The 23687-nt window shown below is 48.3% G+C and overlaps 1 protein-coding gene across 1 annotated transcript in view; it reads right to left on the minus strand.

The window, feature by feature from the left end:
• The window catches only part of SLC45A4 (solute carrier family 45 member 4), a 68158-nt gene extending 44871 nt beyond the window's left edge, over nt 1–23287 (minus strand). Inside the window, exon 1 of the mRNA XM_080939185.1 lies at nt 23149–23287. The gene's annotated coding sequence lies outside the window, so the exon portion shown is untranslated. The remainder of the gene's footprint in view (nt 1–23148) is intronic.
• Between the last annotated feature and the right edge of the window lie 400 nt (nt 23288–23687).

Here is a 23687-nt window from a genome sequence, read left to right on the forward strand (position 1 = left end):
CACAGCTAGGAGCTCAACTGAGAAAAGAAACCAGTCAGCCTGGAGGCAAGCTCAGTTCATGTGCTGAGAGGGTCTGTCCTGACCCTCAGAGCCTGGCCTCACCTCTCTACTCCTAGGCATCTAAGCTGCTTCTGCGTCAGTGAAGAACACACATGTACACAGGGTATAGGACCCCATACACATCTATAGCCCTTAAGTAAGAACCAGCTTAGGCTGGGAAAACTGACCAACCCCTAAACCACCACAACAGTGCGAGTCATGTGGGCTATTGGCAGGCTTGCTGTGACAGTTCACTGCAGCAAGTGTAGCCAACTCACAATGCCTGACCTAAGCTCTCCTGACTGAGTTCATAGGCTTGTTCTATAAACTCTCAGCTAAAGTGAGTTCTTCCCATCATACGGCATTCATCTGTAGCCCCCCAGCTGTGAGGAAAGCAAAGGAGAACACAAGTTGAAAATAAAGCTACTTTGGGGGCTCTAAGCCCATTTGAGTGGTGCTCAATGGTCAATCTAACAACACTAATCTCCCTTTTTTTCTAGATGTGCTCTTGCTGTGTAGTCCCAAGCTGTCCTCACATTTGGTGATCCTTCTGCCTCTACCTCAAACACAGAATTACACGTACATGCCACCACACCTAATGAGCTATTAATAAAGGGCTAAGTTTCTGATTTGGAAATACAAAACATTAAATGTCTGTTTCTGATGAAAGTGAAGTTTAAGAAACCCCACCTCTGCCCACTGTGAACAGACCTTCCCTAGGTCTGGCTGCTGATCACAACCCTGCCACCCAGTTCTGGCTCATTCCAGATTCCTTCCAGGTGGCCAGCAGTGGGGCAGGCCTTGTTGCCAGAGCAGCAGTCAGCCGTGGAAGACAGGTCAGCAGGAGGTCAAATCAGGAGGTGTGAGACACTGCACTCCTGGGCCTCTGTTAGCTATCCTAGGAGATACTGAGGGCTTCAGCTAGCTGGTCAGCTTTCTGTCACTGAAAGCAGAGCCGCAGGGACGGCTGGCAGCATACTGGTATGACATCTTCCACAGGAATTCTAGGACAGATCATACGGCTTGAACATGTTCCTATGTAGATGTTACTGAAAGATTCAACAGGTCAGAGCTTTGGATGCTTTTACACAGACCTTACCAGTACAAAAACCCACTTCAACGTAGGCCCAATGATTTGTCAACTAGCTTTAAAGGGCACATTCAGCACCCTGCTGACCTCCAACCACAACATTCTCACAAGCAAACTGCAGGAAAACCAGAACGAAAAATACCAAGGCCTGCCCCATGGCATAGGGCCCAGGCAGAACACAAGAGGGGCAGGCAAGAATTGTAGGGGCAAGGACTGCCCTAGCCTTCTCCTTGAGGCACACTTCTATGGAAGGAAAGTTAGCCACAGCTGGCAAGGCTGCCTGCTGTCTATAAAAGCGTTCCTCCCAGGAGATGGCTGGAAACAGACACTCTAAGATACTTTCATTCTTTTCCTTATTTGCCGTTCTGAAAAATAAGCTGTTCTTCCTACTCTGCAATGGAATAGGGTCAAAATCTTCCACAGTCAACAGCAACCCAAAGAAAAGAGCACCAGATCCAAGATATTTCCAATTTGGCAAGTGGCCCAAGGTAACTCTATGCTGTTTACTTGGTACGAGTAGAATTCGCCTGGGGATAAAAACTTAATCCCTTAACCAGTCAGCCTGTATCCCTTAGTCCTGGAGGCAGAGGCTGAGGCACAGGCACTTTTTATTTCTTCATCCTAATGTGCCTCTGTCTCTGTGGTGTCCACCACCTAGAAATGTCCATTCTAGTCCCATTGTGATGTGTAGAGCCTACATGTTCCCAGGACTGGCCAAAGCCACCCTACTAAGTGATCTATCAATCTGTAAGGAGGGATAGCTAGCAAAGGCCTGTGAAGAATGGCCTCTGGAGCTGACAACAAAACTCAGAGTCTACCTGCTCCAAAAGGGATAGCTATCTCAGGACAGGGCCCTCCTAGGCCGCCCTCACCTTTCAAGGATGCTCCAATAACTCCTCCCTCCTTTGCTGTGGGGCTATCACTGTGAACTCTCCACACTAGCAGTGAAGAGAATCATGCATGGGAACCAGAAAGGCCACTCCAAGGAGTCACACATAGGTTAGGTACCCCAAAGCAGAGATGAGCCTAGGCTCTCCCCCAAAGCTAGAGCTATCCCGTGTGTGCAGAGATCTGCAGGTACTCCTAGATCTACAGTAGTCTTTGGTAAAGCCTGTATGCCGTGCATCCCACTGAGGCATATCCCACTGACTCCATTACACACTGCTTCTCCAGGACACAAACCTATTATATAAACAGTGCTCAGGAGCACAGGCCAACAAAGACACATGCAGCATATATAGCAGGAGAATCCTATCCTAAGGCAGGGAACACAGCTAAACAGGCTGGGGAGAAGGAACACTCTGCAACTGCCCAAAGGGTTTGCTCTCCTCAGCCAGAATATTTAGAGCATTAAATTTCAGTCTTTTCTCAAAGAAAACCCTCAAAAGGCCAAATAGCAAGCTTCAACAATAGTTCACAGTACACTTCCACATTCCCAGGGCCAGGGAATGAGCTTCTATTCCTTGATTTCTATTCCAGACACTGGCTCCAGGAGTTGGGATAGATTATTAGCAAGGGCAGGGGTAAAGGACAGAGATCCGTGGATCTGTAGCCGAATATGCAGTTGGCTTAGGTGGACCAGTACACACTGGGTAAGTCTAAATCAATTCCAACCTAAGGATCTAGTTGTGGACAGTACCTAGAGTCACAAAGACATAAGCGGAGATTCCTAACTCCAGCAAAAAAGAGCAAGCCCACTGTGACTCCACTGTGCCAGATCCCCACACATCTGCTACTACCTCCAGCCTCTAGGAGAGCAGGTCAGAACTCACAGCTTCTCTTCTTCCCCAGTTTCCGCTGGAACTGATGCCAAGGGAACAATAAGTGACGAGGTTTGTTGAGTGTTCTGAAAAGTCATGACCCTCAGCATCTGAGACCAGCATCTTGCACAGGGACCTCTCACTGGGCTCCAAACATGTCCTTAGACACTTGGTCTGAGAGGTAGCCTCAGGTAAGACATTAAAAAAAAGCAGATCAAGGCAGGAGGTGGTCATCATACAAACCTGCAAACACACACAGACCTTTAAAAAAAATTCAGGAGGTGGGGAGGACATGGCAGCATACACCATAGTTCAGCACTTGGAGGAGCACAGGGATTCTAGAACGTGGACTACAGTGAGTTCCAGGACAACCCAGGTTAGACAGATCCTGCCTAAAAACCCAGCATAGGCTTGGAGAAATGGCTCAGCAGTTAGGGACACTTGCAAAGGACCCAAGTTTATTCTTAGCACTCACATCAGGCAATGCTCAACCACTTGTAAATCCAGTTCAAGAGGATCTGATGCCTCTCCGGGCCTCCACAGACACAGCACTTGAATGTATGTTGGCACACTTAGACATTCACATACACACATAATTAAAGTTTATCTAGATTGCCCTATAGTGGTGGTACACACCTTTCAAATCCCAGCACTCAGAAGGCAGAGGCAGGTAGATCTGAGTTCCAGGACATCCAGGGCTACATGGAAAAATCTGGTCTCAAAAAAATCCAAATTAAAAAAAAAAAAAAAAGTTAAGCTAGGGGCTGGAGAGCTGCCTCAGTGGTTAAGAGCACTTGTTCTTACAAAGGACCCAGGTCTGATTCCCATCATCCATGTTAGAGGCTCACCATCTCCTTGGGCACCGGCATACATGTACACAGGTGTACACACAGACAAAATACTTATACACATAAAAAATAATAAAAGTAAATATTTAAAAAGTTAAACTAAAATCTTAAACAATACACATCCCCAAGTACTAGAAACATAGGTGTGTGCTATCATACCCAATTTATTCAAACTATTTTCAATCCAGAAAACGAAAGTACTAGCCAAGTAACCCTTATTTTTCAAAAGCCACAAAAACATCCAGGACCTGTATTGGCTCCTGGTCCCACAAAAAGGCCAGAGCCCATGGGGAAGGGAAGAGTTGGGAACAACCGCTGGTCACCCCCTGTGGCCCTCCCCAACATGAACTTCTATTGTTCTTACACCTCAGGTGGAAGCCACCAAATGAATTATCAGTGCAGCGCCAACTGAAAACATCCCAATGTCTCCACGGTTTGTCCTGTTCAAGTCAGACTCCATCACTGACTATTGAAAAACTTAGCAACGGCTTGAGCAGAACAGGATCCCAAGACCAGCATGGGCTCCAGAAGGTCATACAATCTCCTCAGACAGCAGGACATCTTCCCAGAAGAAAGCAAGAGCCACTACTGAGGCAAGGCTCAGGAGAAGGACCTATATTGTAAACTCAGTATACCTCACTTTATCCTCAAAATAACTTAGGGAGAAAACATGGCCACAACTCAGCAATCTTCCCAGGGAGTGCTGATTCACAGATGGTCCTGAAGGTCCTGAAAGTCACCAACCAAGGCAGATCAGATCTTACTATACCCTCTCCCCACACTCCCCAGGTCAGCTGAGCCACAGGTATTAACCTTTCAGGACTCCTAGAGGGAGGGAGCTTCCAGAGCTGGGCACAAGGCTTCTCACCCAGTTACCTGAGCCGCCAGTATGGATAGTCAGCTACAACAAACATGTAACACTATTTGGGTGTTTGTAAAAAGAATATATTCCTTCAGGTAGCTAATAAACCTAAAAATAAATAAATGGAAAAAGAAGCAGAGTGTCCTGGCCAGTGCTATAATTCTGACACTTAGGAGGCTGAAGCAGGAGAAATACACTGAAATCAAGGACGCCGTAGGCTATTTAAAAAGTGACTTGCAGGACATCCTGGATTACATCACAAGACTATCTTACAGTAGAAAAGGAGGAGACCAGAGAGATAGATGGCTCAGTGAGTAGGGACACCTACTCCCATGTCTCAGAACCTGAGTTTGATCCCCAGACCCATGTGGCAAAAAAAGAGAACCAATTCCCTTTAACTGTCCCTGACCTCCATGTGCATACGTGCGTGCGTTTTCTTTAAGAGAGTATATAAGGGCTTTAAAAATTAATGTAAGCTGGGCTTCCTAATACCAGCGCTGGAGAGATGGAGCTGAAGACCAGCCTATTCACTCCTGTGTAGGTCTCCCTTCAAGCCCTTGCTATTTCAACCACCTTCCAATACCTCTCCCACCTCCAGGTCCACCGCCCAGGCAAGCGGATCCATCCTCTGGCAGCCCCCTCTCAGGTTTTAAACCTGGATTTAGCTCCACACAGGAGGGACCCAGTGCTCACTCTACCTCCCAGCCATCCATCTCGTCCTGCCCAGCCCAAAGGAGCCACACCTGTCCCTTCTCCTGGGAGAGGTGTCCCCATAGGTCAGAACATCCTGCTGTGCCCCACCACAAGCCATCAACTCCACAGAAGCAAGAAAACCCTTCCATCCAAGGTCTCATACTTGTCCTCACGGGAACTGCAGAGCCCGTGTGTTTGGGTTCATTTCATTTCCCCGCAGACACTGCCTACTCAACTGTTTCCTGTGGGTGTGCAGCAATCATAGCTGAAACTCACAAGGTGCTTCCCATGAGCCAATTTCTTTTCTAAGACCTCCATCTACCCTCCCAGCACTCCTGTGTGGGGAATGCTAACATTAGTCTCATTTTACAGAGAAGAATACTGAAGCAGGGAAGGCAAGAGCAGAAAGCTGTCAGAATCCTTCCTCCCCCTCCCTTCTTCTACTTCTGTCCTGTCTGTAGCATCCCCAGAGACACCAACTTCCCTAGAGAAAGGCAGGGCAGGCTGAGGTGTTCATAATGGATTGGTACCTAGTGTGCATCACAACCAGTCTAGGGCCTTCGGGAGGAGAACAAGTCCTCTATCCAGAAGAGGAAAGATGGTATGGCTGATGTGGCCTGGCAGGCTGCATTCTTCAGGAGCAAGGCCAGAGTGGGTTTCCCGTCCTCCCTCCTCCCCTTGTTGTTAGTAGAACAAGTGAGTCTGGGGAAATTCGTGAGAAGGGAGAGGTGATGTGAGAAGGAATGAGCTGGCAGTCAAAGAGCCTTCCTCTCCAGGTTTACTAGTGCCAGGAAGCTCGGTCAGCAAGCTGTACACTCAGAAGGCAGACAGCCCCACAGTGTGGGAGGATATTCAAACACACCAAGCATTCACGGGGAGCTAGGCAGATGGAGCACCTGACTCAAGGAAGGTGACCGACACAGTTGAGCAGCCACCTGCACCATATAGGCTCCGTTTTTCCGAACACAGAGGTTTAAGACAAACTAAGATTTCTATCAAAAGGCTCTTCAAGCAGAAGGGATTGGGCACAATCTCAAAGCAGAGACAGCTCTTCAGACTGACACGGAGAAAAACAAAAAAGATAAAGCAGCCCACATGGAAGCCTTTGAGAACAGGAGGATATAGTTCTTTGAACTAATGTAAAGACAAACTTGAGACGACCCTGTGGATACATAATGAACTGGTGAGAGCAGGAGCACTTTTAGGGGACACAATGGAGCTCTGAGGGAGCCCTCCTCCACCCTACCCACCATCAGGAGACCCGGCAGGTCCATACACAGCTATCATTCCTACAGAGTCTATGCATGCTGCTTTGGGTCTGAAGCCGATACCCAGCTTCAGGCACTTACATGTTGTTTGGGGCATATGGTAAGGGCTGGGCCGGGCAGTTGTTTGCCCCTAGGGCATCCCTCCAGCTGCCTATCATACTACCATTGCCAGGGCTGGGAGTGGGTGTGCACTACTCTGTGGGAATTCTCTTCCATGTAAAGCCAATAGGGAGCTGGATCCGACACGTAGGATGCTAAGTTGCTGTGTTAAGATGCAGTGAGACCTGATTGTAACCACAGATGTTAGTTAGTCTTTGACAATGCAGGGAGAAGGTCAGGAATGTCCCAACATCTCAAAAGGAAAAGTATGGGAGTGTGGTACAAAGGAACAGGGCACAAACCTAGCAAACCGTGACCTAAAGACACAGATAACCCCAAGAAAATGGCTCTAGGGAGCCTTGGGCACAAAGACCAGAACGGTGATGGCTGGAGGAGGTGAGGGAAGGAGGACAGGCCCCACACACTTCTGAGAAAAGCCACTGTGTAGGAAAGAATAGAGGCTCCTGGCAAGAACCAGGCGGTCAAGTCTTAGATTTTTATTCTGTCACAGAAGAAATGACATCAGCAATTGTAGCACACATTGATAATCCCAGCTCTGAGAGGGCTGGGGCAGGATTGTGAGTTCAAGACCAGCCTAGGCTACATAGCAAAAGACTATCTTGTAAAAAAGGAAACTGTAGACTGATCAAAGCGCATAAGCCACTCATAAGAAGTGACATTACAACTTGGTTCTTCTTGGAAACAAGGGCTGAATGCTACAACCTGTCAAGGACAGGGGATGGCAAAAGTAACCTTTGTGGCTGGCCTTCTCCTGCCTGCCAGGAAGCCAGGTGCTACATCTGTAGAAACCACAAAGAATAGGAGCAGGCTTCCTATCACAAGAGAAACTAAGTGGCCACACTGAAAGACTCTGGAGGTCCCTGTCTGTGGCCTCTGTAGAGGGGTCTCAAGGGAAGCAAGTGAGCAATGCTGAAGCAATCAGATACCAGTCCTCCACTCCTGTCAGAGGCATCCCATCCCTGCCACCCCTATGGTCAGCAGCCAGCTAAATACCATCTTTTATCAGCAGGTCAGTACTCAAGAGCTCCTGATAGGACAGGCTCAGACCCCAGGTTGGTTGGTCCTTTGCAGTGAAAGGAACTGAAGTGTACTGAAACGAAACATGAACTACTGACCAACTGGATCCCAACAACCAGGCGGCCTTAGAGCTTTACAAAAGAGAAAGTGATCATGTATGATAGGGCTGTATCACCTATAAAGTTTGCCTACTTCATTATACAACACACGGCACATGCAATTTACACAAGCAACAATAGCATGCCAGAACAGAATCCATTAATGTACTGCATAAGCTACCTACAGTAAGACCGTATTAGACCATGTACAAAGGACTGCACTTGTCATATAGATGTGCATCCACAGTCCATACCTGTTGTCCACATCCCTGCCTTGTACTTCCACTGACCCACCCAACTACAGTAAAAAATATTCACAAAATTTCATGTCAGCTGAAATTTTTTTCTTGCTATAACTCCCTAACAATACAATATAGTTGCTGTTTATACAGCATTGAGGTTAAAGATGACCTGAAGCATACAGATACACAGTTTACACGTAAACAGCATGCCTCCAAAGGCAGCATGGTGTTGCACCATCTGGCTGTGTGGTTAGACATGTAGACGCATCTGACCAGGACTCCTCTCCAGGGCTGTAGTGTAGGCAGAAAGGTCCCACAGGACTCTACAAGCTTCAGTTTCTGACCATTCTCACAGCTTCTTTGCCCAGAGTTGAAAATTCCATTTTTGGGGCTGGAGAGATGACTCAACACTTAAGAGCACTGGTTGCTCTTCCAGAGGTCCTGAGTTCAATACCCAGCAACCATAAGGTGGCCTATATCTGTGCTGGGGTCTGATTTCCTCTTCTGGTATGCATGAAAAGGGAGCACTCACATACATAAAATAAATACATCTCTCAGAAAAGACAATCCCACTTTGCACTCCCTAACTGCCAAGTCTTTCCTCGGCCACATTTTTCAATGTGACATTGCTTGGATCTTTTAGGCAACCTTGACTTTCTGCGGTACTCACTGCTAATTTTAACGCCCCGAAATATCCCCATAAAGAGGCTGTCACAACTGCACCCAACAGTCTCTTTGCAGACAGGTGAGGCCTGGCATGGACAGAGCTCCAAGGCCACAGTGACTACTAATCCTGGTCAGCATGACACTGTTAGAAACACAACAACGCTGCAAGACTAACCCTCTGGGATTGATCTCTACTGCAGACAAAGCAGAGGAATGGGACAGCACACAGACAAAGGCCCAGCTCAAAGTTCCAACAGTTCTAATGACCAGACCCTGGGGTTTCCACTCCCAGAGTGCAGAAACTGCCCAGCAGCCTACCTTATCTAAGACAGGGCATTAGGAAACACATGACCATACACTAAAATGTACATAAAACTGTCAATTTGTGCTGTGTGAAAGGGGTATAGCTCTCATCAGATTCCAAAGAAACACCCGTGGCAGCACCCTGGAGACACGTGGCCTCAAAACTGGTTAGAAGACTTTCTGCTGTGCTGTGGTTATGATATCATCCGTTTGTACTTTTAAAAACCTACCCTCACTCTGTTGTTGCCTATAGGATTTAGTTGAGCAATTTAAGTTTGTACCAAAAAAAGAAAGAAAAAAACGGAAACAGAGGGGCTGGAGATACAACACAGAAGCAGAGCTCTTGGCTCCTATGTATGAGGCCTTGGGTTCCATTTCCAGTACATAAAAAAATAAAACCCAAAAAGGAAAACAGAAGCCAGGGGCAGTGGCACATGCCTGTGGCCCCAGCTCTCCCTATGTTGAGGCAGTTAGACACTTAAATCTACAAATTTAAAAACAGCCAAGGAAAAGGACAACACAGCCTGGCCAGAGTGGCACACAACCTTTAATTCAGCACTAAGGAGGCAGAGGCAGGTGGATCAGGCAGATCTCTGTTAGTTTGAGGCCATCATGATCTAAACAATGAGTCCCAAGATGGCCAGAGCTATGTAGTGAGATCCTGTCTCAACAACAACCACCCAAAAAGAGGAAGAGAAGGAAGAGGAGGAAAAGGGGGTGGGGTATAGAGGGCAAAATATTAAGGCCTGCCCTGCCCTCCTCTTTCAGGGAGAAAGATGGTTTTTAAGTTAGGAAACTCTAAGAAGCTGGCCACCAGGCTGAGATCCTCCCAGAGCTCACCAAACACACTTGGTGGTATATGAGAACATGGGTCAAACTGCTGTCAGTGTCTGCAGACAGGCCAAGTGTTGTGCTTGGTGAGAGGCTGTGAGTCTGCTTGTTTTGGACCTTCTGCGCATGGCCTTAGTTCCCTGTTTTGAGAAGAAACCCAGGGCTGGCCCCCTGGAGGAAAGGCAGAGCTAGCAACACACTCAGCAAAATCCTGGTTTCACATTTCATAACCAACACATTCCCATACCCAGATAAACCGTGCTGTCTGTCACCTCCCCCTTCAGCTTAAGCAAGCTGCCCAGCACGGCCCCTTCCAGAAGGTTCCAAAAACTAAGCCTACTCTGTCATGCTTGGCTGTTGGAGCCCCTGAACCTGCCTGCTAGGTGTGCAGGAGTTGGGGGGGGGGGATAAGGCCACCCCAGTACAGAGCTGGCACAAAATTGGGCCAAACAATTCTCACAGTATTCCTGAGATGGCTCTCACAGCACCGTCATAGAACGAGGGAGGTCACAGCTGCAGTCAGACCCACCACACCCCTCTGAGTCCTGCTTTCTCAAGCAACACTGGCCAAGCCAGATCCATCTCCTCCTGCTTCTCCCCTAGACCCTAAGCACCCATAAACTCAGCCACGAGTTCTCACCACACAGGGGCCATGCCAAGTGACTCCAAGGGAGAATGGCCAAGAAGGCTTTCAGATCAGGCAGGGTCAGTCACAGGTGTACCCCTCTGTTGAAGGCCCAGTCCTCGCAAACCCACCTCTGTGGTTCTGATGCTGCTCTTGCATCCCTAAGCTCCAAGCCCTAAGGGTGGAAGCTCCTTTGCAGCTGCTCTCACCCCAATCCTTCTCCGAGTCCTACCATCAACTCTGCTCTTTCCCTCCCTTTGCTCACAGGGTCCCACGCTCCCTGACAGCACAGGATGTGTCTCTCCACAGCAGCAGTACCCTTGTTCATAGGCCTCATGCCTGTGCACATACCAGGTCACCAGAGCCATTAGTGATTAAAAAAAAAAAAAAAACCAAGCAAACTGTGCAAGAGGCTCACAGCCATAATCGCAGGACACAGGACATAGGCAGAATTAAGGTCAAGTTCTAGGGGTACAGCTTAGTGCTACAGTGCTTATCTTGCATGCATGAGGTTGTGTATCAAACACAGTCACGCTGACAAAGAAAAAGAGTTACTCTTGAGCATAGGAATTTGAGGTCTACCTTGGGCTGTATAATCTAGACAAGACTGGGCTATAGAGCCAAAGGGGTAAAATATAACAACAACAAAATAAGAAAAACAAAAAACAAAAAAACAAAAGGGAAGCAAAACTTAGCAGTCCCACTTTGGCAAAAGAGGTACTGGACAATAAGGAAAGGGTAAACAGAACACAGGCATGGGTTACAAAGGCCAGGCTGCAGAGGACCACCGAAGGCAAGCAGTACTGTAGAGTGGGCACTTACCTCGCAGAGGCTGAGGGCACCTGGGCTTCCCCATGCTCCCTGAGCTGAGGGACCATCCAGACGCCCACTTGGGAGAAAAGGCAACAAGTCCTACTGCCTCAGACCTCCAGCCCCAGGCATAGACCAGAACATCCAGGCCGCCATTCTCTCCTTAAATGACCAAGGAAGAACCCAGCCCACCAGGAAGACGGAGGAAGACTTCTGTTTGATATGTACATAGGCGCAGTTCCTCACAGCTTCCTTTACACTGACATGGCGTCACAAAACTTCAAGAACTCAGCTGGTGAAATAGACATCCTGCCCATCATCCTTCCACCTGCTACCATGTGGCAGAGCCCAAGACACAATGGAGCTATGTCATGGCACCCACGGGTATCCAAAAAAGGTTCTCAAAGCCACGTCACCTGTCTCCTTAGCTGTAGGCACTGTTTCCTCTGGGTTGTTTCTAAGATGAGACCCATAGGTGGGCAGAATGAGAGAAACAAACTCTCAGTGCTAAATGTCACATAAGTTATTCCAAAGTCAAGGACCCCAGAGTGAGATGCAGTCTGGTCTCCTGATTATGAGGCAGGGAGATATTGCCCCCTTCAGCAGAACTGACAAGACCTCCAACCAGGTCTGTCCCACTTCCCAGAAAGCTGAGGGTCAGGCCCTGTCTTTCCCACTACCTATGGAGACAACTGGAAGCAAGGAGAGGTCCTGTCAATTCCATCTTCTGAAACAGCAACTGCTGCTCAGATGCAGCCAAATGGAGTCTTCGCCCCCAAAATAAATGAACTCAGCACCCCTGGCTCCAGCACCCTGAGCTCGTATGCTTTATCTCTACAAGACCAAAGTTAACCCCCCCCCCCACCTCATACTGTGCTTAGCACACTCTATAGGGCAGACAGGAGCAAGATGACCAGATAAAGGCTATGGTAGACCATGTAACAGGGCGAGTCAAAGCGCATGTAGCACTTCAGGCAGTCAGTGCACACTGGGCCTGTAGAAACTGGACCCCACAGCAGGACAGGGACAATTTCAAGGCATGCTAATGATCTACATGCTGTGCCAACCAGGTTCTATGGTAGTTAAGGTAACTGACAACTAATCAAAGGAGAGTACTATGCCTGGGAAGCACATACCTCCAGTTACATCAGGAACCCTACTCCAAAGAGGCAGGGAGTGAGAGGTGATGAGCTCATGAGATAAGACCTGAGTGAGTTCCTCATGTTCATGAAAGGGTTGGGTTAAGGCCTTGTCTGTTTCCAGCACAAGATTATAGCCATAAGGCATCTCTTTGAAGCATCAAATGTTCCTTTCCTCAGCAAACAGACTGAGAAGCATCCTGCTATTGGGTCTCCACAACCTCCAAGCCAATGGAAAGTAAACTGTTTTTAAGGCCTCTGCCTATGGTATTTCTAAGATCCTGGTGTCCCACTAAATTCAATATACCATTCTAGAACACACTCAGTTCCCAGGACTCGCTAATCTACCTTGTGGTATTGTGTAAGCATCACAACTGCCTTCCCTGTAGCCACTAAGATCCAGTGACCCAGGACTCCAACAAAGGGCTCACAGATGGGCACAGGAATCCCCTTCCTATTCCTAGGCAATGTTCCTATTCCTTGGCAATGGCCAACCTAAGACTCCAAAGCGAAACAGAACTGCGTGGGCATCAACAGTTTACTGGGTGCACCAGACCTGAGCAAAGCATGGGTAAGTAATCCTACATCCCCTCAACTGTTTTTCTGTACCATTCTATAGGTGGAAGCCATGCTCTGTATGGTGGCTTCCAGTTTCCCACAGACCCATATAAAAACCCTATCTAGGCCTGACACCACAAACCACCATCACTCCTGGAAGGCTTATCGGGACCCAGCGCCCCTGGCCAGAGATGGCGCCAACTGTCAGTATGTGCTGATAACAGTGGTGACAATGCCACCCGTCTGCACACACAGCTGCTCCTACCATGGAGATCTGCAGGCAGAGCTCCTTTCTGCCCCACATCTTCCTCCATTACTAGTGACATTGTCACAGGCAATCTACTCCTTCAAAACCTGCTCTGATTTTATTGAGTACTTGGTTGGTTTTAAGTATCTTATTCCAGTATCTTTTACACACACACACACACACACACACACACAAGTATTAGGTGAAAATGACACTCAGAACTGGAAAAACAAGCCAGGATGGTGGCCATATACCTAATCTCAGCACTTGGAAAATAGAGTTCAAAAACCAGCCTCAGCTATCCACCTCAGCTACGTGAGGTCCAGAATCAAAACAAAAACCCTTTTTTTTTTTTTTTTTTTTAATTAGAAGCACAAGGTTGGGAATATGGCTCAGCTCTGTGGTTGAATGTTTGCCTAGCATATAAGGCCCACCAAACTTTTCAGGTATTGGCTGCACATGCCTGAATCCCAGCAGTCCCAGAGCTTAGGAGACTGAGACAGAAAGAGGACAACTTCCAGACCAACAATGGCTACATAACAAGACACGTCGAAATAAAACAAAGCAAAACAAAAAGGACAGTTCAGACTAGAAGCACATAGACCTTTGTGGGTGTTGGGTAACAAGCAGAGATGACACTATCTCTACTGTGCTGTTCACCTTTCTAGGTCTGAAAACAGCAATAACACATTTCAGAAACAACCTTCTGATCAGGCCACAGAGAAACATCAGGGTAGAATAGATTGCAGAACCAGCCCCGGCCTAGCTCATGACCTAGCTGACCTGATAGCAATGACGACACAAGAAGGAAATGGGTACCAGGGCAGGTTCACACTATAGTACCAGGGAAGCTGCTTGTCTTTACAGCTGTAGGGAACCAAGTGAGACAACACAAGGACTGAGCCAGCTCAGAGATACTTCTTACACTCCTAATAAAAAAGTCCAAGACCAGCAGATGAGCAGCCAGTAGTCAAGATGAGCCTCCTCCAGCAGTGGGCAACCTCTTGGCATGGGTAGCAACAAAAGAAGGGCCTTGAGCTGGAAAGCAAGGAAAGATGGCACTTCCACATTTCCCCGGGGCAGAAAACAAGTAATGCTTGACTTGGGAACATAAGCCAGGCAGCCGGACACACCCCGGGTAGAATGCACTAGGCTTAGCCAGCCCTGATGGTGCTCTGGGCAGGTCACTTAACCTTCACATTCTGCATCCTATCAGAGGGCTCAATGCTCTTTGTGTTTGTGGCTGTCACTCCTACTCTTCAAGTGCCTATTCCACAAGAATACCCTTTGGGCCTGTGGTTATCACACAGACACTGAAAGCCCTGGGAGCAGAGGTAGTTTCTGGGCCAAGGACACAAAGCCGTGGCTGGCCACTCCCTGTACTCCTCCCAGGACAAAGCTGGGCTCTGCCAAGCTCCCACTAAGAGTAAAAGGTGCAGGCCCCTCCCCACCCTCTTCAGAATTAAGATCACTTTAACTATATATGACTCATTCAACAAGAGTGGAAATGTTTTCAATAGCTTTGGAATTCCCTGCACTTTGCCTTAGGGACACAACTGTTGGTCCCTATTGCCTGCCCCACCCCACCACACACACACACACACATACACACACACACACACACACACACACACACACACACACACACACACACACACACGTGTACCCTACTCCCCATACATACCCAGTTACAGGCTATCTGTTGGAAAACAAACAGTTTGATCTATAACCTGACCTCCCTGTTCAAGCTCTCCCCCAAGTCAGAACTGCCTTCAAATGGTGCTGAGCAATGGCAGAAGAGGCTGACCCATTCCTTGCCCTGACTCTATCCAGCAGAGGGAAGTGCTGCAGAGGTGTACGGGGCCTCAGTGGGGGAGGGCTTCCCTATTCGAAGCTTTGATACAGTTTTACATAAGCGATATGAAAACCACTAACAGTCACTTCAGTATTCCTGTTGCTTGCCTGACTGGAAGGAGATTTGCATGCTGGAAAGAGGCCCAGGTGAGTGCAGTTATTTCTAGAGAAATAAAGCAAGAGGACCTCTATCCTTTCCTGTACCTGCTTTCCTTCAGCACACATAGGCTCCCAAATCAGGAGACCCTATCCTCCATCCTGATGCCCGATATACCAAGAGAACTGACAAACAGCTTCTGTGCTGGAGATAAGCCAGCAAGGCTGGCTCTGTCTTCTGGGGTCACTCAGCATCTCCAACAGCCTCATTCTTTGATTTCAATTATCTTCTCTTACCCCAGGAACAAAGGGTCCAAGGTCCCCTTTCTATGCTGACATGTCCTTGCTCCAACAATCTTGATTGCACTCTTTGGTTTGTGTTTTTTAGTCTTGCTCTATAGCCCAGGCTGACCTCAAACTTCCAGTGGTAGTAGATGTGAGCTTCCACACCTAGGTCTCATGGGCTGTACCCACCAGCGGTGATGCCAGAGACAGGTGAAAAGCCAGGTTGGACCATGCTGTGGATCTCTTGCCCACTGCTGGGCACACAACACTATCCATATGCCTGGTTTTGTTGCTTTCCAGCCACTGCATGTTCTGTTCTGAGCATGAGGTTAGAACAGTTTGTTGTTGAATTATTAAACATCCCAACAACCTGGCACATTTACATGCCTTAGTAGAATTTGACTGAGGACAGTTAAGCACTCCATAGCAGCCCATCCTGGCTTCTCAGGAAGAGGTTTCTTACACCCTAGTCTCCCAGTCCTGGTTCTCTTCACCATCCTCCCTAATCTACCCAATGACTCTCACCTGAGACCTGCAAAAGCCCTCAGGCCTAGAGCAGGAGGAAAAAGCAAATGGAAACACTGGATTACCAAGCAAGAGACCCCAAGGTTCCCCAAGGCCCAACCACCTTGGTCTTCTTACTACTGCCAGTGCCTTTTTCTGGCAAATTAAAATTTAACTCAAGACTTAATGCCATAGGCTTACATTTTAACCAACCCAAATATAGATGCAAACCTCTAACTGAACCACAAATGCCTCTGAAATCCCCCATCTTTCTGCCATTTAACACCGAGCATGTAGAAAGCATGCAACACAATACTGAGGTGAAAGAGACCATCTCCGGTGACAGCTCAATGAAACAAGGGCTCTGTTCCTCAGATATACAGAAGGCATGTAAAAGCATGGGGTAAACTGCAAGAACACCCTCAGGGTCCCCAGGAACAATCTTCACAAGTATCTCCTAAAATTAACTGCCTGAGAAGTCCCTGGCAGGCCACAGCTAGACCCAAGGTCACCTTTCTGCTTCTTCCACACCTAGACAAAAAAAAAAAAAAAGGCTGTCAGACAGTGTAATGGCTCGTGCTTATAATACCAGCACTTGGGAAGCTAGGCAGAAGGGTTGCTGCAAGTTCTAAACAAGCCTGATGTGGTATAAGACCCTGTCTTAAGGGGGGGAGGGCTGTTCTCACAGAATGTTCCAGCAGTAGAGGTCCCAGGGACAGTTCAATAAGTCCTTTCCCTGAGACAGACACCTTATAGGTCCCCTACCCAGCCACTCTGTTCAGAGACAATTCCATGGTGTTCCAAGGCATTTTGTAACAGATGTTACACTAGGCCTGATGATGAGTTATGGTTCTGTGACCAAGTCCATAGACAATAATTACAAAAGTCAAAACTGCTTTTCCGGACTGAGTTGACACAGCCTAAAGATTACAGAAATGTTCTGAATTACAATTTCCATGTACTTCTGTCACATAAAAGAACAAAAGTAAGCAATAAAAAGTCTTTCCAGTACAAAGGCAAGTTACATTAGAATAAAACTTCACAGGGGGAAATGAAGCACAGCCATCAGTATGAAGGGGGGCAGTGACTTTGACACTATTAAAAACAATGTGTTCTTGTTCTTTTAAGGGGCATCGATGGTGGGAATGATGTCACTAGGGTGTCTGACATTGGGTCTTACTTTTAAATGCCTACAAATAGCACAAATGACAACTTTAAGAGCTATTCAAAATTAGACCCAAGCACTGGAGAGGCAGAGGCAGGCAAATTTCTGTGAGTTCAAGGTCAGCCTGGTCTACACAAAAAAGTTTAGATATGTCCTACCTTTAAGTATGTCCAAAGCTTTTCAAAGCTATATGAGAGCATTTGCACAAAAACATGGGAAGTCAACTATTTTAATGAAATTTAACCACTACTGTAGATGAGAGAGCTTCTTTTGATATTCAGCTAGTGTTCCCTATGTCCAGCTTTGATCCTCCTGCCTCAACATCCTGAGTGACAGGATTACAGGTATGTGCCACCATGCCTGGCTCTTTATTTTCTTTCCCTCTGTTATTTGAGACAGGGTCAGTCTTTACCCCAGGCTAGCCTGGAATTTATTATGTGACTCAGGCTGGCTTCAGATCTGGGGCAATTCTCTGCCTTAGCTTCTTGATTACAGGTGTGGGCTACCTTGCCCAGCCTTGTTCAATATAAGTGATTTTACCTCCACTATAGATGTCAAAAAAGTACAGATGTGGTAGTGCATACCTTTAATCCCAGCACTCTGGAGTCAAAAGCAGGTGGCTCTCTGAGTTTGAGGCCAGCCTGGTCTACAGAGCAAGTTCCAGAAGAGCCAGGGAAACAGAAATCCTGCCTCGAAACAAACCAGTAAATAAATAAGTAGGTAGGTAAACAGATGGAGGTCTGGCGCCATGGCTCAGCAGGCAGAGGTAATTGGAATGAGAAGCCACAGAGAAGGAGAGACCCAGCACTCAAGTTGTTATGACGCCCACATTTTACATAGTTGTATGTGTACCCCTTCAATACACAGACGTTAAAAAATTGCTAAAACTAACAAACAAAACAAAACAAACAAACAAACAAACAAAAAACAGTGAGGGCTGGCCATGGTGGCAGTATCTTTTACTCCAGCACTGGGATGAGGAGGCAGAAGCAAGAGGGTACCTGGAACTCACTGGCCAGCCCCTGGGTTCAGTAGAAGAATCTTGATTCAAAATTAAGGTAGAGGAAGATACCCAGTGTTAGTTTCTGACCTTACACACATACACCCCCCAACACACACAGCCAATGGAGAACTGCAGTGGTGGCGGTAAATACCACACAGAAGGCCCTGAATTCAATCCTGGTCTTCCAAAAATGTGATGGAAAAATACTCCCTCCTTACTCCAAACCAAAAATCACACTCTGCCGATTGGCTGCATTTCCCTCAAGTGGTGACTAAGTTGCTGGCAACCGAGAGCTATTTATTATCCTTTGTCTTACAACATCTAAGTGACTGCATAAAATTACGCAGTAAGACTTGTACACAAAGTACAGTGTCCACTACATCAGAGCCAAATGCATGCCCACCTCAACACCTCAAAGTTTCTTTACCTTATAGTCCAAAGTGTGGCTTTTCTTACTCAAGATTTTTCATGGTCTAAAAGGGAGATGTGGTGCCTAATCAAGTCATCATGTGTCTGCAAGTTCAAGAGACACTAACTACAGGAACTCAAACCAGGGGTTGGCTGTGTAGGATCCAATGGCTAAGAACAGTCCCATGCCAGGACCCTTCCCTACCAAACTGCCCAGCTGGGCAAATCCTTCTACAGATGTGAAACTGAAGACAGTCTGTACAATGCCTCCCAGTTCTGGGCTTGAAAGAGGACAGGAAGCTAAGCTTAAGGATCAAAACTATAACTGGGCAGTGGGGCAAACACCTTTAACCCCAGCACTTTCAAGGAGAGGTAGGCGGATCTCTTCTGAGTTTGAGGCCAGCCTGGTTAATAGACTGAGTTCCAGGACAGCCAGATATACACAGAAAAACCATGGCTCAAAAAACAAAAACAAACAAAAAAGAATCAAAACCATAAAGTAGATCCCAGGTCCATGACCGTTCTGGGTTCCACTTGTGAGCAGTCTGGTACCCTCAGACCCCTGCACTCAGAGGCCACACCTAGCACCAAATAAGGATGAACAAGTCGATGAAAGGGTTAGCCCCTATTTAAAAGAAACCTAAGCCAGGTATGGCAGCTCATGCTGGGATAGAGAGAGGAGGATCAGAAGTTTGAGGTCATCCTTGGCTACATAATGAATTTGAGGCAGCACGAGCTATATGAGACTGTCTCAAAAATCCAACAACAAAATGGGCTCCTCTGGAAAGCTGACTCAGTGGTTAGAGCATTTAGTCTAGCACAGGATCCAGGTTCAGTTCCCAGCACCCACTCCAGCCCCAGGAGATCCTCTTCTGACCCCCTTTGGACATATGTAGTAGGACATACATTCACACACAAATAGTAAACAAAAAAATAATAGGCATTCACACACATAAATAAAAAACATACATACAAAATAATAAAATAAATAAATCTAAACAAAACAAACAACAACCGCACCTAAGCAGTAGCTGACCTACAGGTATTTTGGGACTGTCCTCTCTCCAGCCTCAGGTTTTGTGTCCTTCCCACAGCTCCCAAAAGCCCAGCAACAGCATCACTGAAGACAGATACACTGGGTCATCCACACTGCCTGTCTGGTGTTCGAGGCACTAACACCCACACCCTCCAAGGCCGGCCACCTGGGAACAGAGTGGCCCCTGGAGAATCAGCATGAGGAAATCGAACAGTGATTTAAAAAAACAAAACACGAATGGGTTATGTCTGCTGAGTCAGTGGAACCCAATCTTTTCTTTTTTTAAATAGGTCTCAGGCTAGAAAAATGGCTCAGTGGTTAAAAGCATATATTGCTTTTCCAGAGGACCCAAGTTTGATTCTCAGCATTCACATTAGACAGTTCACAACTACCTGAAACTCCAGCTCCAATGGGCTGAGAGGGGCTAACAATTCTGGCCTCTGCAGGCACCTATATTCTCATCCACATATCCATACAAAAACACACATATATACATAGCTTAAAATAAAATTTAAATATTAAAGGGGTCTCCCTACATATGCCAGACTGGACTTGAACTTTCAATCCTGCTACATCAGCTTTTGTAATGATAGTAGTGTTTTATTCTTAACAACACTTCGCAGAGCCAGGCACCTCAGTACAAAACTGTAATTCCAGCAGTTGTCAGGAGGAGGCACCCAGGAGGTAGAAGCAGGAATATCAGGAGTCCAAGGTTAAGTCTCACTTATGTGAGACCCAGTCTTTAAAAAACAAAATCCCAGGCTGGAGAGATGGCTCAGTGGTTAAGAGCACTAACTGCTCTTTCAGAGGTCCTGAGTTCAAATCCCAGCGACCACATGGTGGCTCACAACCATCTGTAATGAATCTGATGCCTTCTTCTGATGTGTCTGGAAAAAAAAAAAAATCCCAAACACATACAACCAATAACAAACTCCAGACACACTCCAGTCTTCACATAAAAATCAGGGAGGGGCCTGTCCTGAGCCTGACCAGGTTCCTCAGGCGGAGAACAGGGATGTCCTTTCCACTAGCATGGAAAAGAAACCTCAAGTTTCTCTGAAAGAGAGTATCACAGGGCTCAGAACTTGATGGGGGAGGGGGGCAGTGGGGGGGGGGGCAGACACTCGAGGCACATTTTGAAAGTTCCCATTTAAAAAGATCCTTGTTCATTGACTTTGGTGGAGCAGTTACGCTAATGCAAACAAGGAGAGCTTGTCTAGGAGCTGGTGGGGGAGGTGCTTTAGCTGAGCCCTCTGTAGACTCTGGCTTATGGGGTCTTCCCCGACATGGCTTTTAATGCATGAGGCTGTCCCCACTGCTGAACCTTTGCTGGACACCACTGAGAATTCATGTCACCTGGTCTGCAGTTGAGGCTCTCTCCTAATGGCATATCACTAAGTGTACCCTTGGTGACATAATTACATTACAATTAAAAAAAAAATCCGAGGAACCACAGGAGGCGAGCATAGAGCAGCATCTTCACCCACCCTTAACAAGAACACAGCTTTTAGCACATTCTGGTTCCACAAATTACAGGCACAGTTCTGCCAGGGGTGTTCCCCAGGAGGGCACTAGCAATTTGGGGTTGTCTGCCACCTACAATGATCAGCAGTCACTCTTATTCAGTGCCAGGCCACAAATCTGTCAGAAACCACCCCTAGCTGGCTACCCAAAGCTGGGACACCAGGGTCCTCAGAACAATAAAAGGACATAAGGCAACAGAGGCATCCTAAACACGAACACCTTGTTCGATGCCCTCATCTGGTGTCTGGGTAACACAGATGAAATCAATTCAGCATCTCCTAACCACCAGCTCAAATACATTCTGAAGCTCCTTTCCTGCACAAGAGACCAAGAGAAGGCATCATAGCCCCCGGCAAGAACAGTTTACTGCTCCCCCAGCCCAGACTCCCTCCTCTCCAATAAGCAAAGTTTGAGGGTGCTAAAAGCAAGCTACCTCGGAGATCATGAGGTCCAATCTCTGATCTACTTTCTTGATGCAACAAGGGCCAAAGATGCAGCACACAGCATCTCTGCAAAGAAGCCAGTGTATCCTCCAAGGCACTGGGGTGCTGGCCCAGGGCAGCATCCCTTCACAGTCCCCAGGGGTTGAAGCAGGAATATTTCCCAAATAAATCACCCCCACTTATACCTAACGTGCATTTCAAACCTTTCAAAGGAACTTCTCCAAAGCAGTCACAAAACCACCACAATCAGCCTGGATGCCACTCAAGTGTAGGATTCTCAGATGACCTACTTCCCCAATCTCTCCCCTAAAGCACTTGATTTCTCCATTATGCTGGAGTCCCTTCCCACCTGGAGCCCACACAGCTTCAGGCTACGGTCACTGCCTCTCTCCCTTCTTAGCAGCTTCTGCAAAATCTCTGCAGAGCCTTAATCAACTTGCTCTTCTAATGCAGGATTCAGATCTAAGCAGCAAGAGGGTGTCGTTCACATTTGTTTCAGAGCTGGTGGAGGTTCCCAGTTTCAATGATCAGCCATTTGTCACCCTTAAGCAGTATGGCACCCCTCTAGCTTTTCACTTAAGCTTCTTACTACAAGGAAAAATAAGAGAGGAAAAGATCTCCACCACACCCTACCTGTCAGCAGACAGTGGAGCCAGCTGCAAGGAATTTGCTTAGAACACACTTCACCGCCCAGTGGGGCGACCCAGGTATACTGAGTTTCTGGGCCTAGACGACCACTAGAAACAATTGCTTCAATCGCAATTCATCTTCCAAATCCTGTTTGCCAGGCACTCACCTTTGAACACCTCAGTAACAAGAAGCTGCAAGCTCCGGTGTGTGGTCAGCTAGGGGACCGGAAGGGGAAACTAAGGCAGAAGTTTAAACCATACTCTATCAGTATCCCGCAGGGAAAGCACAAGATCCTGACTCCCCAGAACACCTAGTACTCTTCCCGCCCATGGCCGGCCCCACCTTGAAGAATTATTACGAATAACTAACCAGCAGGCTGTGCTCCCCAACTTGGACATACCTCCCCTGGAAAAGCCCTCCGCAGGAGTATGCTCTCCGTGCGACCATCTAGCGCAGCACACCTTGGAGAGGAATGGGTTAAACTCAAGGGACTGGAGGAAGATTGGTCTGGGGAGAGGGACGGGGCTTCTCCAAATCCGAGGCTCTGCACCTGGAGCTTAATGCTCCCGTCTTCTCCAGGGACGAGGTGGGCTTCGGGAATAAAAGGTGCCCGCAAAGGGTTAGGCCACCAGCTAGCAGCGCAGCAAGCAATGCGCGTTTGGGGACAAGGATAGAGAGCGATGACCCAAGAGCAGGTAGTGGGCCGAGAGCCCGTGAACTCCCAGAAGTTAGCAAGGGCTGGGCAGAGGAGGGTGCGCACTCAACGCCAGAGGCGGGAGGTGAGTGCTGGGGGTGGCCCCGGGCGGGTGTGCAAGGAGTGCACACACTGCGGCCGCAGGGCCCGGGATGCGGACCAGCAAGGGCAGGTGCGGGCTGCAGCGCAGCAGCCGGGTGGGGGCGGGGAAAGACGCAGGGTCGGTCGGACCGCCGGTTCGAGGCCCTGGCCGCGCGGAGGGGGGCGGGGCGGCAGGTGCGGCCGCTCACCTGTCTCCTCCGGCCGGGGCCGCGGGGCTGGCGGGGCTGGCGGGCGGCTGGGGTGCGGGGCCCCGGGCGCACCGGAGCGGCGGCGGGGCGTCCGGGCGGCGGCTGCGCCCTCGGCGGCGGCCGGCCGGGCGGGTCCGTCAGTCAACTACTCGGACAGGGTGCGAGCGCTGTGAGGCTGCGGCCAGCGCGCGGGGACAACGCCGCTTTATCAGGTCGGAAACAGCCGCTGCGCGCCGCTTCCGCTGACGCAGCGCCGGCCTGCGCCTCATGACTATGCAGCGGACTCTAGGGGCGGGGCCTGAGTCGCGCGCTGCCATTGGTCAGTGGCAGCATATGGCCCCGCCCCCATGAAGGTACCGCCCCTCCTGCCGCGCCCCGCCCTGGGCCTGCTGGTGGGCTCTGGAGGCGGTTGTGTGTACGGCCGCCCTCGCCTGGTTTTCCTGCCAGACACCCTCAAGGTCTCCAGGCCACAGCTGTGTAGCTCGCTATGCTCACCCTCCGCCAGCAGAGCTGCACCCCTCCTAAGAGCAAACTAACTG

This window comes from Micromys minutus, assembly GCF_963924665.1.
Source record: "Micromys minutus genome assembly, chromosome: 27".
Lineage (NCBI taxonomy): Eukaryota > Metazoa > Chordata > Mammalia > Rodentia > Muridae > Micromys > Micromys minutus.